The following is a 19,781-nucleotide window of genomic DNA, read 5'->3' on the forward strand; positions in this document are numbered from 1 at the left end:
TAGAAGGACAGTTGAGAATTCAGAAGCTCAGTGGATTTTTAACAGCTTTAGTCCTTAGATTATATGAAGGAGATTTTTTAATCTTTCCATAGAAAGATATTTTTACACAATTCTATGCTTGCATTATTTTGATCTTGAAACTTGCTAGAACCAAGGAACCTTTTAACAAGTACAGTTCCCCTACGTTCAGTCTCCTGGAACTTTGCTGTATCTGCAAATGTCATCGGGTCCCTCTGTTCCCTTCTGGTGTACAAAGTTACCAGCAATGAATGACCACCATTGACCTGCTTAGATATGGAGTTTGAAACCTCGCTAGATTTCTTCAGGTTCAATCTGTCATATGCTGAAGCCTTCCCAATTCTTAAACCAAGAAAACAAAAATGGATAAAGGAAACACTTGGAATCTATGACGCCAGATAGATAAAATGGTACACATATAGGCACAAGGTCTTCAGGGAGAAAGTTGGGCTTGAATGCAGGAATAAAAGTTAATTACTAGATCATGGATTGAGAGCTGGTAGAAAAGTTAAGTACAGCCATTTTACAGGTAAGCTGACTGAGGCGCAGAGAGACTGAATGACTCAAAGGGTTGTTGTCTGAAGATCAAATGAGACAATATTTGTGAAGCTTTCCTTAGCACAGCGCCTGACACACAGTAGGCATTAAATAAATACTAGCTATTATTATTATTATTACTTGCCAAGGGACACACTGTTAATAAGTATCTACAACAAGAATTAAACCCAAATATTCCTAATTCCCAGTCCAGTAGTCTTTCCATTATGTCATATGGCCTTATACAAGTTGTGTACTGCAATCCATCATCTGCAGACCAGCAATGAATTGAGAATAAAATAAGATATATGATGTCAGTAATCTTTTCTTTCCCTGAGAAGGTCCATAAAGATGATCTTAAGGGTTACCTTATCAAACTCTGTCTTGCCTGATCTGCTCCCACAGCTAACAAAACTATAGCATTTTATGACTCCTCCCCAAATACCAGCTACTTTGCTCATTCAAGCTGTTCCTTCAGAGGCAAAATGGTTTCAAATCCCCAGACCTTAAAAAGTGCTGCAAGATGTTGAGGCTATTAGAAGTTATCTGTACGGCAAAAAGTGTGAAAAAACCAGTGTGTTACAGAATATCCTTCCATTCTACCCTAGGAGTGCTAACAATAAAGGGGGGGAAAAGACTCATTTCAGATTTCCCCCTGCTGTTTGTGGTCTTCGTTCTATCTAACCCCTGTAAGGTTTAATCTAAATAGATAACTTTTTTCCTCTTCATTTAAAAATTTTTAGGCCCTAACTCCCTAAGCACTCACTTAAAAGAGATATTAAGTGAACTCTGCCCTTTACATCTCAAATTTAAATCAGTAGGTTCATGATTACTTTTTTTTATTATTAAAGTACAAGTTACCAAACTTAGTGGGATTTTATTTTCTCTAGTAAGTGCTTTTTGTAGTTAGCTAATTACTTTCTTCCTGTTCTCTGGAGGAAGCCACTTCAATTTGGAATTTACCACTAAGTTCAGAAGTTCCTTAAGTTCAGAACAAATTCAACATAGAAACTTTTTTTTTCAGTCTAGAATGTGGCATTTTTTTTTTTGGTTTGCAGTTCTCTTAAATAAAGCTCTTGTCATTATTAATCAGAGAAATGCAAATTAAGACAACTCTAAGATACCACTACACACCTGTCAGATTGGCTAAGATGACAGGAAAAAATAATGATGATTGTTGGAGGGGATGTGGGAAAACTGGGACATTGATTCATTGTTGGTGGAGTTGTGAACGAATCCAACCATTTTGGAGAGTAGTTTGGAACTATGCTCAAAAAGTTATCAAACTGTGCATACCCTTTGATCCAGCAATGTTACTACTGGGATTATATCCCAAAGAGATTATAAAGAAGGGAAAGGGACCTGTATGTGCACGAATGTTTGTGGCAGCCCTTTTTGTAGTGGCTAGAAACTGGAAACTGAATGGATGTCCATCAGTTGGAGAATGGCTGAATAAATTGTGGTATATGAAAATTATGGAATATTACTGTTCTGTAAGAAATGACCAACAGGATGATTTTAGAAAGGCCTGGAGAGACTTACACGAACTGATGCTAAGTGAAATGAGCAGGACCAGGAGATCATTATATACTTCAACAACAATACTAGATGATGACCAGTCCTGATAGATCAGGCCATCCTCAGCAACGAGATCAACCAAATCATTTCTAATGGAGCAGTAATGAACTGAACTAGCTATACCCAGAAAAAGAACTCTGGGAGATGACTAAAAACCATTACATTGAATTCCCAGTCCCTATATTTATGCACACCTGCATCTTTGATTTCCTTCACAAGCTAATTGTACAATAATTCAGAGTCTGATTCTTTTTGTACAGCAAAATAATGTTTTGGTCATGTATACTTATTGTGTATCTAAGTTATATTTTAATATATTTAACATCTACTGGTCATCCTGCCATCTAGGGGAGGGGGTGGGGGGGTAAGAGGTGAAAAATTGGAACAAGAGGTTTGGCAATTGTTAATGCTGTAAAGTTACCCATGTATATATCCTGTAAATTAAAGGCTATTAAATAAAAAAAAATAAAGCTCTTACTAAATCCATCTTTCATTCTATTATGAATGACTTTCATTCAATGTCATTGACACAAGTCATTCAATTAGACTTTCCAAGAGCAAGATATGTCTCTTCATAAGCTACTTTGGTTGCCAAATTTAAATAAAAGCAAGAATTCTTATCTGTATTATTCCAAGCCCATATAATTGTTCTATCAGTCTTTCCATCTCTTCAAACTTTGCTATACCTTATATAACTGTAAACTTGCCATCCAATATTACATTATTACAATAATGTAAAATATTATTTTAAATTACCTACATTATTGAGAGGAAACATGTGTATGAAGAAGAGTCCTCAGTAGTTAATGAGGTTCTTTAAATTGTGTTAACTTACCCAAATCACTTAACATTCATTAGGCCTAAGTTTCTTGTATTGCAAAACAAGAGAATTTGGACCAGATGAGCTTTACATTCTTTCCAGTCATTAAAAATTGTATAATTCTGCATGCTAATATACTTTAAAATTCTAGATGGAAAGGATAGTTTGCAAATTTGAAAAGAAGTGGATTTTTGGACTTAATTTTATAGATAACTGACATGATCCCTGGGATAAATGCATCTAGACAGAGAGCTTATGGCTGTAGAATTTATGAATTTTTCATCATTGAAGTCAGCACCTGTTTTTTTTTCAGGCATTATTTTCACTTTGGTATCTTAATTTCTGTATGTTTCCAGGCATTCTGGATTCTGTGCTCTACTTTGTGCCTATGGGAAGGTGTTAGTTATATTTCTTCCTTGTTTCCACACTTCTCCAATCAGTCATTTCATCAGTAAGTGTGCTTTCCCCCACAAATTTAGATTATTACATTTTCCATCAAAATAATAACTGGGCAACCAACCTGGTGATGAGCATCTCTGCTCCAAGCTAGGCAGAACATTTTATTAGAGATAAATAATACATCATCCAAGCCCTGCACTTTTAAGTCTTCTCATCTTAGTAGGACCTGCTACCCATATACTATTTTGAATATGGAAAAGACAAGAGATACTTCTATTTTTCCTTCCATTAGCAGTCTCTTCTCCAACCATGGCTTAAATTAGTAGGGAGGAAAAATTTCCTGGGAGACAAAAGCATTTTCTGCCCCTGTACATTTTCAAGTACAGGACAAATGTTACTATTCAATTCAATTCAAGAAACATTTAAGCTGAGGCCAGTAGGAGGATTGGAGTAAATGGATGACCATTTGTGAACTTTTAACCTTAGTAAATACTTTCTGTCATACTTCTACCACCCTCATTTTTCAATCTGCATTGGAAAAATACATCTGCACAGAATTTATCTGAAAATGGCTATTTCCAAACTCTCAGCCAATTCTTCCTCCTACTCATTTGTGGGCTCATACCATTACTCATTTTCAGGGTCTTTTCATGTACTTAGGGAGCAGATCAATAAATTGTCCCCAAGTTATAATCTGGATACCAGTCTTTGACCTCTTAAGTTTTTTGTGCCTTGAACAAAGTGTTTAATAAATAAATCATTATCAATTGTTGAATTACATAATTTAATGGTACAATGTCTACATTCAATGAAGTTTTCCTAAATTACTTAAGAATTGGTACCAATGCTTATATCAGCTTCATAGAAGGTACCACTCAACAAATAAAAATTCTAGACTTAATCAATCTGAGCAAAGATTCATCTCTTCTTCTTGAGTAAAGTTGACACTTAAGAACAAATTTTAGCTTTTTTTTTTTAAGTTGTGAATCCCAATTATTCTCAAATAGGACTGTACCTCTGAGCTCTTCCATAGAATCTTATCAGTCATATATGACCTTACTTTCAGATTTAAGCCTTGGGGAAAAAACATTTCCAGAGTGAATTGGAAAAAGTTAGATCCTAGCTAAAGTCTATTTAAAAATTATGTTTACTATGAGGCTTCACATTCACAGATGGATGCTTTTTACTTATTTATATGTTACTGAACTTTTTTTTAAGCAAAAGAATTTTTTAAATATCAAAGAAAACCATGATTCATTTATCCTAATGTAGAGGCTCATCATTTTCCAAAAAGTACTCAGCACTTACTATACAGAATGCATCATAATTAATTTACAACAAAATAATACACAAATACTAATATTTATGTAACACTTTAAGGTTTGTTAAACATTTTATATGTACACTATCTCATTTGTTCCTTGCAATAACTCTGCGAGGTAGGTATTATTACTTTCCCATTTTATAGATGAAGAAACTGAGGCAGAGGGATTGGAACTCAGGACTTCTGATCTATCTACTGCATCACCTAGCTGCACAAAAAAGGGGCCAGTGGGAAAGTTATTTAATACTCCCACAGTCCAGAGCAAAGTCAATCAGAAACTTAGTTTAGATTCATGATGGGAATAGGGATCTATTCCCAAATAGGGAATCTGAATGTTCGTCAAATTTAACATACTTAGAAAAAATTACTAGTCTATCTGACACAGAGGATCACAGAATCGTGGATTCAGCACTTAGAAGAGACCTTTGAAGTCATCTAGATACTTAGAAAGATTAAATGAATTGTCCAAAGTCATATGCACTAGAATTTGAACCCAGTTCCTCTGATTACAAATCTAGTACTCCTACCATGGGACTACAAAACAATGTTCCTGCTTAAAAATAAAAAGCATCTTATACCCCCTCAAGTCAATGGTTAGACAATGAACTTTGAAGTTTGCAGACAAATTCATATTTATTGATAAAAGGTTGTATACTCTACTGCATTCTACAAAATCTTATTTGTTAATAGTTTATCAAGGTACATTCCTATAAGTCATGATCTGAATTAAGTTGGTCTGTGGTCTGCCATAATACTAAGCCTTCTGCAAAACACTGGGATGTTTATTTACCTAAGCAACATGCTATGCTTCAACCAAGAGAATATCAACAATTTTACTCTTAAAAAAGCATTCATTATTAGTCTGGAGTAAACCAAGAATATATTTATGGTGACAAACTGCAATTGATACAGTTTATATATAAGTATATATGTAACTCTCTATATATGTTATATATGTAACTCTAAAATTAAAATGTTCTTTTTACTCTTCCTTTCTATCTCTTCATAAATTTTTTTGGATACTGGGTACTTCTATCTTGGCTAATATGGAAGTTGGACCTGGATGGAAGCTTTAATCTGTTCCATTCCTGATATGGGATGATCTGACCCTCCTTAGGCAATCTGATGGTCCTCTTCTTCTGGGATTTCCCCAAATTAATGCAGATACCAGATAGCCATTAGCCTTACTGCATCTCAGAACTCCTAAACTCAAGCAACCCACCAGCGTCAGCCTCAACAATAGCAGGGATTACTGGTGGGTGATACCAGAATCAGTTTCTTAGCAGAGAAAGAATTTGAGGACAAGAATGGAAATATAAAGTTATGTCTACATTAAACCTCAGCAAGGTACAAAAGTCCATGTCTCTCTCCATCAAAAGGCCCTGTCATCTAATCAAGTTTATTGGAAGAGATTCATCATATTGACTAGGGTCCCCATGACCAACCCTTTCAAGGAGTCACAGTGACATTTAATTTCCCTCGGTATCATTTGGAAAATGTTTTCCACTGGTCGAAGGTTTGAGCACCCTGAAATCCCCAGAGTTGGTCTAGCGTTCTTTTAGGAAAATGTCTGAGCACTTGAGGCAAATCTTATAGAGATTAATTTTCGTACTGTTTTTGCATATAATTTTAATGTTGTACGAGTGTTAGAACAAATCAAAATTTCCTCATTTCCTCTCCCCAGAAGTTCCTTACCCTAGCTGTATAGTGTTATACCCCATGCATGCTTGTTCTGACTCAGCAGAAGACTAATAATCTAGTTTTTATGAGTTAAGTTATTCTCTGGTTTTTACAGAAATTCTAATGAGCTTCCTGGCTTTAAATTACTCTATTCACTAAAAGCACAATGAATTATAAGATTGCAAACATTTGCCAACAATGATGGGCCAGACAATGAATCTATATTGCTATAGAATTAATATCTACATTCAAAACACAATGTTTAGCTGACCAAGACTCATTGTTGACAAAGTTTAAGTAGCTGGATGTCATGCTGAAAAAGCAAATAAAATGGTGCTATCTCCAAACTGTTCATTCACTAGCATTATGTCAGAATTAGCAATAGTTAATTTTAGGTTCATTAGCAGAGATACAATATCTTGTTAACAGCAGTAGCTTTTTGGGTGCATCTAGTTTCCAATTAATCATGTTGGAATTCCTTGAGAATTCTCTCTTTCACTAACATGCTTCCATGTGAAACCACCCGAGAAGGGATTTTTAAATTTTGTTTTTTGGAGCTTTTTTTGGCTGTGGAGAACACTAATTAGTTTTGGGTTCTGTCTCTTTTTACATGCAATCATGATGTTAATTTAATTAAGCACTGGATGCTTGTTTGCCTGATCAAGCAAAGTCTATTTTGTTGAAACAGTTGAAACAGTTCAACAGTTGTTGAAACAGTGGTTTGAGAAATATTTCTAGTAAACAGTTATGGTTTTTTGTTTTTTTTTTTTTTTTTAAAACAATTAACTTGTTTTGGTATTTGTGAGTACCTGCTATAAATAAAATCCCATCACTTAGAACTTGGAAACAGATTCTTTTCAAATACTATTTTTTTTCAGTGTCCCAGAACTTCTGTTGAGGCATCTGGTGAGTGTTCCCTATTTGGATATTTGAATACATGATGAAATTCAACTGATAAGCTGGAAAGCCATGTTCTTCTTCGGATTAGCTCAGATGACTTGTAAACTTAAGTATCTTTGACTGCCTCTTGAGGGCACGATCAAGTTCTCGTGTATTTCAAGCCCTTTCATGTAACTTGGTATTCAACAGAACTACTGCTTGCAGTTGAAAGAGTTCCTTCCTTGCACCTGTTTGACAGGCTTTGATGTCAACATATGGGCCTTTTGGAATATCCATTTCTCGGTTTTCTACATAAAATTTCTTTGTTTTTTACATATCTTTTATTCTCTTGCAAAAGCAAAGTTATTGGGTTTAGTGATGAGTTATTTTTAATTTATTTTTTTCTGTTGAACTGGTGAGTCTCAGTACTGCCAATTTAAACCAAGAGAAGAAAAAGGTTCCAAAGAATGGTCTCTCTGGATTCACACTAAACTTAAAAATTAGCATATTGACAAAACACCTAATTTTCACTTAAAATGACTTTCAACTATAGCACCATTTATTAATTACTGATTTTAGTATTCCCTGACACTGAGCACTATTAAATCAGTACTGTAAAGTGGTTTTAAAAAATAATAAACTTATTATCACCTTGGGGAAGTGCTGCAATGGATAGAGCCACTGGATTTGGAAAATAAAGGATCTGAGTTTGAATCTTGCTATATGAGCCTAGACAAGTCACTAAATCTCTAGTTTCAGTTTATGAATCTGTAAAATGTGGATAATGACTGATCTCCTAGGATGGTGGTGAGAATCAAATGAGATAATATTTGAAAAACATTTTGCATATCTTAAAGTATTTTATAAATGCTAACTACTACTTCTCTTCTTCCTCTTCTTTTACTCTTCTTCCTTTTTCTCTTCCTCTTCTTCCTCCCCCCATGCAAAAAGAATACAATTACCTTTGGCACAATCACCCAAGTACACAGAAAAGCTTTAAGAAGGCTGACATGACTAATAACATCCTTGCGAGAGAAAGTACATTGAAGTTATGCCTATTTGATCCCCTTGCCTTCTTAAAGGGCTCCACTGGAGCAGAGAAGTATTAGTTTTACTTTTTCCCTTTTAAAAATAAGTTTTATTGGTGCTTTTTGTTTTATGCTATCTACTTCTAAATATCATATTACCCCATAACCCTATCCCTTTACTTCCTTGCCTTATAACAAAGTCAGTTAATCCAAGCCAATCAACACAGTGACCTCCCATGACAGAGAATGCAACATTGCACACCCAGAGTGCTCTAGCTTCTTTACCAAAAGCAGGGAGGTGCTTCCTTAGCTCTTCTCTAGGATTAAGAGGTTTCATCATAATGATTCAGTTTTCAACCTCTTTTTAATCATTCCTTTTGTTTACGTTATTGTAGTCATTTTATATATTGATCTCCTGGTTGTACTTCAAAATACATCAATTCATACAGCCTCTTATTTCTCTGAAATCTCATGTTCACTATTTCTTATGGCTCAATAATATTCCATTATATTTATATAGCACAATCATCCAGTTACTCTCCCAATCAATGGGCACTCATCCCCCTCCCCTAGATTTCTGTCATACAAAAGTGCTACTATAAAGATTTTGTCATGTAGGGGGCACAAACAGCTGCCTCACTTGTTCCTGGCCCCTCTTTGGGACCCTCACCCCTTTCCAGCAACACATCAGCTACCTGAACTATGAGACAGCTCCAGTATGAGACTGAATCCCTGGGGATGATGACACTCCCTGAATTCTTTCCTCAATGAGAGCCCACATAAAGATAAATTATACACATTGTAGTTTAAGCCTTTCTCTGTGAAAGGAAAAACATCTGCTCACCATCAGATTACAAGTGCACTGAGGTTAGAAACTAGTACTTTTTTTCTTTGTATCTTTTCTAGTATCTGGGACATATACAATAAATCACAGAATTCTAATACTGGATGGGCTATCAGTTATCTAGTCCAATCAATCTCCTCTATCACATCTCTGATTAATAGTCACTTATCTATCTGTCTCAAGATTCCTATTGACATTGTGTTCAGTACCCTACTACCTAAATGTTAATAAGTTACTCCCTATTCTCCTCATTTTGAAATAAAATCTGCCTCTAAAATTTCAGTCCTATGAATATATATAGATACATATAAAGCTATATATATCTATATATATAAAAGATCATAGCTTTAGAGCTAGCTGGAAGATAATCTATTCCAGATTTCCCACCCTCACTTCACAGGTAAAGAAATTGAGGTTAAGTGACTTCTTCAAGATCATATAAATAGAAGGAGGCAGTTTGGATTTGAACCAGGCATCCTACCTTGAAATCCCATAATCTTTCTATTGCACCATATTCTCTGGTTTCAGTGTTCCTCTTCCAAGTGACAACCCTTCAAATATTTTTTAAATTATTTTTTTCCTTCAGGTATTTTAAGACTTGCAAAAAGCAATGAATTTTGGTTGGCATTCTGTTCTACTACCTGAGTGATACTGGGTAGATCATTTTACATTTTGGGATGGAGTTGCTATAGGATCTTCCCTTCCCAGATCTAGATCTTGTGATGCTCTTATATTTTTCTATGGTGCTTGCATTATTTTACTCCTCCTTTAAAAAATTATTTTATTGGAACCCTTTTTACATCACTCTTACTTCCCAGTGACCCCTACCCAAAATATTTCCTTTGAACAAATATATTTAAACAAAACAAACCAATACACCAGCATTTCCAATAACACTTAGTAGACACGTACTAAATAAATGCTCTTTGATAGACTGGCTGCCATATATCTTATTCTGAAATTCCAGTTCACCATAACTGTCAAAAGGAGGAGGTAGGTTTTCAGTGTCAGCCCTCTGATAACAAGATTGGTCTCTATACTGACCAGAGTTCTGTTTATCTCAGTGGTCACATTATGATGAGCCCTTTGTAAATTGTTCTTAATTCTGCTTACTTTTCTTGGTGTCAGTTCAAATGGGTCTTTAAAAGCTTCTTTGAACTCCTCAGAAGTCTCTCTCTGAGACAAAAATTTCCGATGTAGTGCACGTGAGGAAAGGGCTTTTCCAACTTACAGAGATAGCAGTTTTTGAAGGGAAAAGAATAGAACTTTTGAAGTCCTAAGATCTTGATTCAAAGTCTTCTGCTTTCACTAACAGTACAGCCTTAAGTTGTCAACCTCTTCTGGTTTTACTTCCCTCGCAGATAAAATAAGACATCTGGCTTACATAGTATCTAAGGTTTTTTTTCAATTTTAAAGCTATGATTCTATGAACTCTTAAATCCCATAGTCCCTCTTCCACTTCACCCTAGCCACCAACAAAAACTATGATTCCCAATGCATGGCTACTAAGTATTAAAGGCAGGATTCAAATTGAGGTCTTCCTGTCTTCAATTCCAATGCTCTAACCAACATGCAATACTAATATTTCAATACTTTTTCCATAAGGAAAAGAAAATATCAAAGTTGAAATCCTCCAAGAAAGAAGGCTTTGCCTTATTATCCCTATGTATTATTTTTAAAAATCCTGAAACATAATAGGCTGATGCAATGAGAATGACATAGAAGAAAATCTACCCCATATAGTATCTGAAATCAGAGATTTGCAGATGGGAAATCTTAGATATGTAATCTGAAATTCTGCACATTTAAACTGTTTAACAGATGCTCAAATGGTGAAATGGTCAACTTAAATATAGATGAATAAAACAACAAAATAGGAGAAGTTTGGTGAAAATGAAAGGTCAGGGACCAAGAAAAATTACTCCCTTACAATATGATAATTTAATATTTCATTCACTCACATTTAGTGAATCATTTATTAGAATCATTCAATTACAGGGCTCTGAAAAAAAGTTTAGATAATGTTGATTTTGTCCTATACTTAGAAATTTGATGGGGGTGATGAGGAATGGTGTGATGAATGCTGATGCAATATATCTCTTGCTGTACAGACTCCTTACTGATAGAGGCAGCCAAGGGTTACAGAAGGGAGACTCCAAAATTTTTGTTGACCTTGTTTATCTTTATGTCTCCTTCAGTATATAGTAGATGCCCCATATATGATCTGGTGTTAGAATTATGAGGAATTTGAGAGATGATCTAGTCTGAATCCTTCATTTTTGAAGTAAGGAGGTAGAGTTCCAAAGACATGAGATTATTTGTTCAAGATCCCATGGCAAGTTCAATGACAGACCTCCTCTCTCTCACGTTCACTACCCTATGCTCTCCTCCAGTATCACTGGGATCTGGGAAACTACACATCAAGGTTAGTTCTGACATGATCTTGTTGTGTTGCCCTTTTGCCAATGATTCTGTAGCTCCCAACCTTCCCACACACATTCTGTTTTTATCATGGCTCCCAGAACTGTCGCTAGCACTTCTGGCACCTGGAGCAACCATTACCCAATTTTTCTTTGATGCAAAAGGTATGGTATGAAAAGCACTATGTAATTAATATTTTATGAAAAATTCAGTTATAGGCTTGGGACTCAGAACTCAGGGTCACTGCAACAGAGATAATGCTACTGAGGAGAGAGCAAGTGGTAACTGAACAGCTTTATAGAGGCTGAGGGGAAGAAGCATATGGTCTTTTTTTTAAACCTAATTTCTTCTTGCTAACTGGGTCCTAATCTTAATTATTCCTACCTGTCTACTAAAGATGTATAAATGCTGTTAGCCCCTTCTAAATTTCGGCACCCTGAGAAAAGTCCTAGTCATCATGTTCTAGTTATGGCTCAAGCTCTACCATATCCAAAGAGTTAATCAAATATTCTTTAAAAGTGATGTTCCTTCCGTGATTAGTCTAAATTATTGACAGATTACTTTTTACCTCTAAGTTTGACTAGGGTAAGGACTGTCACTGGTGATGAAAATTCATTAACTAAGTTCCACATTAGGCAGACTGCCACTTCTGAGTAAATAATGACTTAACAGAGATGAGGGAAAACTGAGCCAGAAAGATGTATAATAAATAAGCTGTTGAAAATTCTGGAGTGGATGACAGAGCTGAGAGCTTCTTTATTTGCATCCAAGGGATTTCTTCACCAGGTAAATAATATATTCCTAGGTCCATAAATAACTAAAAAAAGATCTAAGACCAAAAGTCATTCCCTAATAGATACATGGTTCTCAGAAGAATTGCATACTATTAAGAACCATATAAAATAAATGCTCCAAGTCACACCAATAATGAGAAAAATGCAAATCAAAACAATCCTGCAATTTTGCCTCATGCCCAGCAAATGGGGAAAGATGACCACAGGTGGGAAGTCAGTGTTGGAGGGGTTATGAAAAGATACCCACACTATTGCATTGTTAGTAGAGCTTGAATTAGTTCTATTATCTTGGGAAGCAAATGAGAATTATTCAAATAAAATGACTAAAATATACATTTCTTTTGCCCTGGAAATTCCACCAAGTATATATCCCAAGGAGATTACTGATTTTTAAAAGGGCCTCATGTATATAATAGAGTAGCACTTAAAAAGATAGTAACAGAAGGAAATTTAGGTGATATGGGTTCAAATCCTAGTTGTTTTTTTTTAAACTTATTAGCTATATAATTTTGGGGAAGCCACTTCATTTCTATGAGCCTCAGTTTCTTCAGCTGTAAGATGGGAAATGTGGATTAATCTCATATTAAAAATTTAACTGATATTTTTAGATCAGTAGTCTCATTGAAAAAACTCTCCCAGGTCACAAAATAATGCAAATAAATCACAAATATGCTCACAAATGAAATACTTCTAACTACTCAGATACTGGAGCAACAAAGCTAAGGCTGGAAGAAATTTCATAGCTCTATACATTCAACTCTAGTTTCTCCCCTGAGATGTGACTCTGCATCACCACTTGCCTTTGGAACATTTCAAACTGAATATCCCAGAGACTGCAAATTTTATCTTGCTCTCCAAACTCTCCCTTCTTCTAAATTTCTCAACTTCTTTCAAAGGCACAACATTCTTATATAGTCTCTGCCTTTATCCTTATCTCCTTATTTTCTCTCAATCCATATAATAATAAATAAAAATAGCTAGCATTTATAAAGTGCCCTCCTATTTACGAGAAAGTATGCTAAACACTTTACAAACATTATTTGATTTGATTCCCCCCCAACAACCTTGGAAAGTAGGTGCTATTTTTTATACCCATTTTTACAGAAGAGGAAACTGAGGCAATTAGTTTAAGTGATCTGCTAATTGATGATAGATGTGAACTCCAGGTCAGTATTCTATCCACTGTGTCATTTAGTATATCCCATCAGTTACAAAACATTCTTCTTTTCTAGCTTCACAATATCCCTCCCATCAAACCTCTTTCTCTCCATTCACACAGCTAACATCTTAGTCCAAACCTTCATCCCTTCTTGCCTAGATTATTGCAATAGCCCCCTCCCAATTTAAGTCTCTCTGGTCTATCCTACCATACTGAGCTGTCAAAGTAACTTCAGATCCAACTATATGATTCACCTACTCAAGCAATTCCAATGGTTTCCTATTATATTACTGCCTCTACAATCAGCTTTTTATCCTCATACTTTTCATCTAATATCCATTATTCCTGGAATTCACTTTCTCTTTACCTCCACCATGTCTGAGTTTTCATTTTCTTTAAAATGCAGTTCAAGCATCAACTTCTGCATAAAGCCTCTCTTGAGCTCCTTAATTGCAATTGTCTTTCCTCTCAAACTAACTTATTTCTATCTCCTTTGCATATATTTGTATTTATTCACTTTATAGTTACGCTGCATCTATTTACATATGTACTCTTCCTCCATTAGTGAAGGTAGAATGTGATAGGGCCAAAACAGAAATCCAGATTGTGTTGACTAGGACAGTAATATCAAATAGAAACAGAAACAGATCCTTGTGAGCTACATATTGATTTAGAAAATTATAGAATAACATTATGCTGCTATTTAATTTATTCTCTTAAGTATTTTCCAATTACATTAATATTAAATATGGTCCAGACCATCCTAAAGAGTATTGCCTGTTAGCAGTGAGTAGAACACCTTTAATCTAGGAAATTTCCCTTTTCAGTGGGAGGGAGCAAGGTAGGTTTCACAGTGGAATGGGAGAAAGAGTGAAAGGCTGACAGAAGCAAACATGGGGAAAGAATACATTCCAGACACAGGGGATACAAGTTTATAAATGCACAGAAGAAGATGGAAGGTCAGATCTGAGAATCTGAAACTTAGTTGTTCAACTGTAGTGTGGAGAAACAAATGCCAAGGGGATGGAGTTACTTTTTCATTGAATGGAATCTACTTGAGATTTTAGGTCAAGGGGATGAATGACGAGGTCATTAGATTATTTCAGCAGCTCTGTGAATTATAGATTGGAGGGAAGAGAGACCGACGGCCGGGCAAACAAATTAGACACTATTACAAAAGTCCAGGGGAAGTGATAAGAACTGTGGAGAGAAGAGCACAACTGAGAAAGTGCTGGATTTGGAGAAAGAGGATATAGATGTGTGCTGGCTTTATTTTTGTTAGCTGTATAATCTCAGTGGATCACTTAATCCATACTATGGAACTCAGTTTCCTCATTTACAGATGGGGTGGGGCAGTAATTTGGAGAGGATGACCTCTAGGATTCCTTCTAATTAGTTCTAACCCCTATGATCCTATTAAGTATCCAGGATCCTGCCAAGTCATGGAAAACATTATGCTTCATATGAGATGAACAAGAAGATTTTTTTGGTAATTATATGATTGTCCATATGTGAATGTATGTGCTGGTAATTTAAAGAATGAAAGATACAAATCATTTCAAGACTGCAAAAATAAACTTAGTGTTGTAGATACCAAAAAAATCAAAATTAAGTTGGAAGAAAACTGGAAAATAGTGGAAAATAATAATAGTCTTTAAAAGTATTCATCTATTAGCTGTATGATCTAGGGTAAGTCACTTAAGCCCCAATTTCCTCCTCATCCTCAAAAAAGGTCAACCGCAACTTCAACAAATAAAAACAAAAATATGATGATTTGAGGAAAAAGTATAAAGTTTCAAATTACAAATTAGGCACTTTTAGATCTTGCAATTTATGTTTTTTTCCTAAAATTGTATGAACATAGCAATATTTAGACTATAAAAACCCAATATTTATTGATCACCTATTGTGCACATGGCACTATACAAAAGGTTGGGGATCCAAAAAGGGAGAAAAAGCATTCTCTGTCCTGAAAGAGTTCACAATTTAATGGGGGAGACAATAAAAGAAACAAATATGCACAAACACATAAGGAAGAAACAATTAAGAATTAAAAGTACAAAAATAAAAATAAGGTAATTAAAGGCAGGACAAAGTATCACATTCTAAATGCAACTATATTTTAGTAAGACTTACATAAACTAGAAAGGAATTAGTTAAGACACTGAATTTTGGATTAGGTGGAGCTTACCAAAAGACAATCTATATTATACAATTATGTTTCTTGAGAGATAATGATGCTGTAGAACTAGAATCTATTCTTTGTGGCCATATTCTCCCTTAACTCACAAGACAGATAGGCTCTTTACAGAAGCTTGGATAAGTCAATTCTTTATCTCAACAGCTCCATCTCTTAAATAGAGGCCTGCCCATCTCATGGCCCAGAGATATATTATACTCTGAGGGCTAAATAACAATTTATCAAAATTCTCTGGAATTTTCAGAAGCAAAAAAACTTCAAATGAATCAATAAACTAGTAAACTTTTTTAAAAAAAATTTTTCCTCCTCTGGAATGGTCATGTAGACTTTTGATTAATAACTAGGTAAGGTAACTAGTAATACTTTATATATTAATCTATATATACCATCATTCATTCAAGTCAAAAGAAATTTTGGAGGGGGATTTAAAGATCTTTAGCCTTTTACAAAGGAAACCCCCCCCAAAAAAACTCTGAGGTTTAGAAAGACTAAGTAATTTGTTCAAAGTCACCGCTAATTAGAGATGGACTGATAACTACTTACCTAGGTATCCTCATTTCCCAGTTCAATGTATTTGGATATTTACCATAGGAAAGGTGATATTTTAGTTTTAAGAGACAACAAGGATTTTATTTTTGAATGTGAGGGGCCATAAAATGGGATCCTTGAGTTTCTTTGAAAATACTTAAAAATTAATTTTGAGACAAAAGAAATTAAATAAACAAATCTCCAAAGCTGGCAAATTTACTACCTCAAAATTATGTCATTATGTTCAACATCAATTCATAATGTTGCCCCAAATCCCTTTTGTTACTGTAAAGCTATCAAAGAAACATAGAGATATTTATTGAAAAAGAGACACAAGAGGCCCTAGTCTAAAAATTTTCCCTATAGCCCCACAATTTAAATTTATTTTTGCCTTAAGCACTAAATTTGCTGCAGCAAAAAACCCAAATGGTTGTGAAATTAAGTACTGGGTATCTTTTCCATGTTACTACTGTATTTCTCTGAATAGTCTAATTTTGCTTTTCGAATGACTAGTTCCTTTATTATGAGCAGATGCTGGGCAACTTCTCCACACAATGTTTAAAGGAGCACAATCACGTGTCTCCCACCATTCTTTTCAATGCGAGACGGTCAATTCAACCGCACACAACTGGAAAGCTTGCCATAAGCCACCTGGCCTAAGTTCCTGATAGAAATTACATTACTATAAAAAGCAAACTCGTTGAGGGAAGGAGCTGTATCATTTTAATTTATTTTCCCCCAGTGACTAGCTGATTGCCTGCAACACAGAAAGTGCTATATGTTTTTTTGATTGATTGGTAAAATAAAATTTACTCTTGCATTTATTTCATATCAGCTCTATAGAACTGTTGCCACTGAGTTTCTGAAAAAAAATTTTTTTTGCATTTAAAGGGAAAAATGATGAAGGTTTAAACAATTACGTATATTTGTATAATTTGTGTGATATTTAAAGTTTGCAATGGATTTAAATGTTATTTAATTTGCCCAAGGAAAGTGGTTATCAGAAAAAAGGACCCCAAAACAAAATTAGATTATTCAGAGAAGAAATCCTAGCAGAAGAAAAGCACCTTATTTCACGGCCATTTGGGTCCTTTGGCGTGGCAAATTCTAAAAGTCAGTGCCAACGCTGGAAAGAACTGCAACAGTAACCCTTCAGTCCCACTGCCTTCCTCCCTCCCCTTCGTATCCCCCTCCCTCCCCTTCGTATCCCCCTCCCCCAGTTCCCTCCGCACCCCATCTATTCTACCATCGCGCTAATACAGCCAACTTGGTCCAAATTAGAAGGAAAGCCAGGCTGATGGTCTTTTTTTTTTCTCCCCCCGCCACCTCTCTCGATTTTCTGCAGGTCAGCCTCCAGGCAGCTTCTCAGTGTTAAAAACCGGGATAAACATTTAGCAATTTCCTTGGCAGGAAGTTGTGCAAATTTGGTGAAACAGTTCTAGGGTCGGACACACATCGAGCACCCGCGCGAGTTTCGGGTGAAGTGAGGGAGGATGGCGGAAGGCGTTTTCTTTTCTTTTCACTTCTTAAGGAGTAAGTGCTCTATACTGGAAATCCCCTAAAAAGATCACCCCTTTTAGGGTGCTAGCGTAGGTAGGACCTGGGGAGGCTGTTGGCGGTTCCCCCCCCCCCCGCCACCCCAAAGGAAGGGGACTGAATGCGTGGGTGTCGCGTGAGTGAGGGGCCAGGTATCCTAGCCCATGGCACCCTTAGCTCCCGAGCCTTCCCGCGCACGGAGGTTTACCTTGGCGAGCCTCCCGCGCTGTCGCTCCTTCGCTCAGACGGTGCGGTCGGAGGCCGGGGCAAGCGCGGAGATGCGAGGCTGGAGGGAGGGAGGATTCGGCTGGTGTTGGTGGCGAAGACCGTCAGCAGCTCAGCCCCGTGGGTGAGGGGGTGGTGTCCTCGGGGAGGAAGTCGGGCAGCCTCGTCCCCCCGCCCCCAGGGAGGCAGTCAGAGACCTTGAGTGCCAAGTTTGCACGTGCGTAAAGACGAGGGCGGCGCGCCTGGAGCGCACCAGGAAGCCAGGTCTGTAGATTTGGGGCGCAATTTATTATCTACGCCGCCCCTCCCCGACAGGCGCGTTCCTCCTGCCCCTTCCCCTTTCTCTCTTCTTTCGGGACAGGGGTGGGAGAATTAAGCTTGCCCTTGCCCAGTCTCTGCGGTCGCCCCGGCCTGGACACTTCCTTTCCCCCGGACACGACTCCCCGGTCAGGCCTGGTCCACTCCGGAGGCTCCTGGAGCAGAGAGGGCTGGAGAGAAATGACACCCTAGTCCCAGAGTCATTGGGCAACCGGCTCGTTTATTTACTGGGTTTCCTGCAGGCCCCAGGCTCAGGGCTTCCTCTTTCTGAGCCTCAGTTAAGCAAGTTCCCAGCGGAAGGACAGGAGGGCTAGGGACCCGGAAAATGCGAAGGTTTATTGCGAGTTGGAGTTAGACCCCACATGAACTCCAGCAGCATCTGCTCCTCTTTCCACACTTTCCCTCCCAAAATTAATAATAATAAATGCTAACCTTTGTGTATATTTGTAAAAGTTTGCAAAGTCCAAATTATTTGATCCCCCAATAAGTCTGCCATTATCCCCATTTTACAGTTGGGAAAACCAAAGCCAAGAAAGGCCAGATTTCAATTCAGATCTTTTCCGATTCCATGTTGCATGCATCCTCCACGGCACCACCTCAGTTCATCATCTGGTAACCTTCCACTTCACCTAGGAAGCAGGTTAATTATGTCTAGTATTATTTACTTAGTGTTTGAAGGGTTTCAAAGTGCTGAACATATGCGATAACTATTTAGGATACTATTTGATACAGTGGGAGGTGAAGACAATTTAAGTGATTTCCCCAAGGTTACAGATTAGTGAGGGGAAGGAAGCAGTATTTGAGCTGAAGCTTTTTTGACGCTAAGTCCAGCCCTCCATGCCCTAACTGACACTATTAGCTTTGTAAGGCTAATAGTTTCCTTGTACGGTTCCTTGTAAGGACTCCCTTATTCTACCTCTTTCCATCTCCCTACCTCTTCACCTCATTTTTCTTCACCTTTGTCACAGACGTTTCCCCATCGCCCAAAATGTCTACCCTGCCACAGAGAGCTTTTTTTTTTTTTTTTTAATTTTCCCTTCACCTTTAAGACTAGCATTTCTTCTTTTACATTGTTGCATGTAGGAGCGTTTAGAGCAGGAAGTCACAAAAGCAATGAGAAGTCATATAACCAATCAACAAGTTTATTCAGTGTTTATTATGTATTATTCTGGCTATTGGAGATAACAGATAAAAATAATGAAACAATCCTTACCCTGAAGATTCTTACATTCTATAAAGAAAATAGGAACATATAGAAGAATATGCAGAAGAAATACAAGATTGTCAGGGAGGGAAGTTGGGGAAGGCTTCCTGTAGAAGTTAGTGAAGGAGTGAATTTCAAGCACATGAGATGACCAGTGAAAGGCATGGAGATGTGGAGTAATGGTGAAGAAAATAAATAATTTGGGACTAGATTGGGGAAAACTTTAAAAAATGAAACAAAGAAACTCATATATTGTTCTGTTGTTTGTCCTTTATTCTGGAAGAACTTC

General features: G+C 36.7%; 1 protein-coding gene across 1 annotated transcript in view; it reads right to left on the minus strand.

The window, feature by feature from the left end:
- The window catches only part of APBB1IP (amyloid beta precursor protein binding family B member 1 interacting protein), a 114,586-nt gene extending 96,100 nt beyond the window's left edge, over window positions 1-18,486 (minus strand). Inside the window, exon 1 of the mRNA XM_003771855.4 lies at window positions 17,954-18,486. The gene's annotated coding sequence lies outside the window, so the exon portion shown is untranslated. The remainder of the gene's footprint in view (window positions 1-17,953) is intronic.
- Between the last annotated feature and the right edge of the window lie 1,295 nt (window positions 18,487-19,781).

The sequence above is a fragment of the Sarcophilus harrisii genome, chromosome 5, assembly GCF_902635505.1.
Source record: "Sarcophilus harrisii chromosome 5, mSarHar1.11, whole genome shotgun sequence".
Lineage (NCBI taxonomy): Eukaryota > Metazoa > Chordata > Mammalia > Dasyuromorphia > Dasyuridae > Sarcophilus > Sarcophilus harrisii.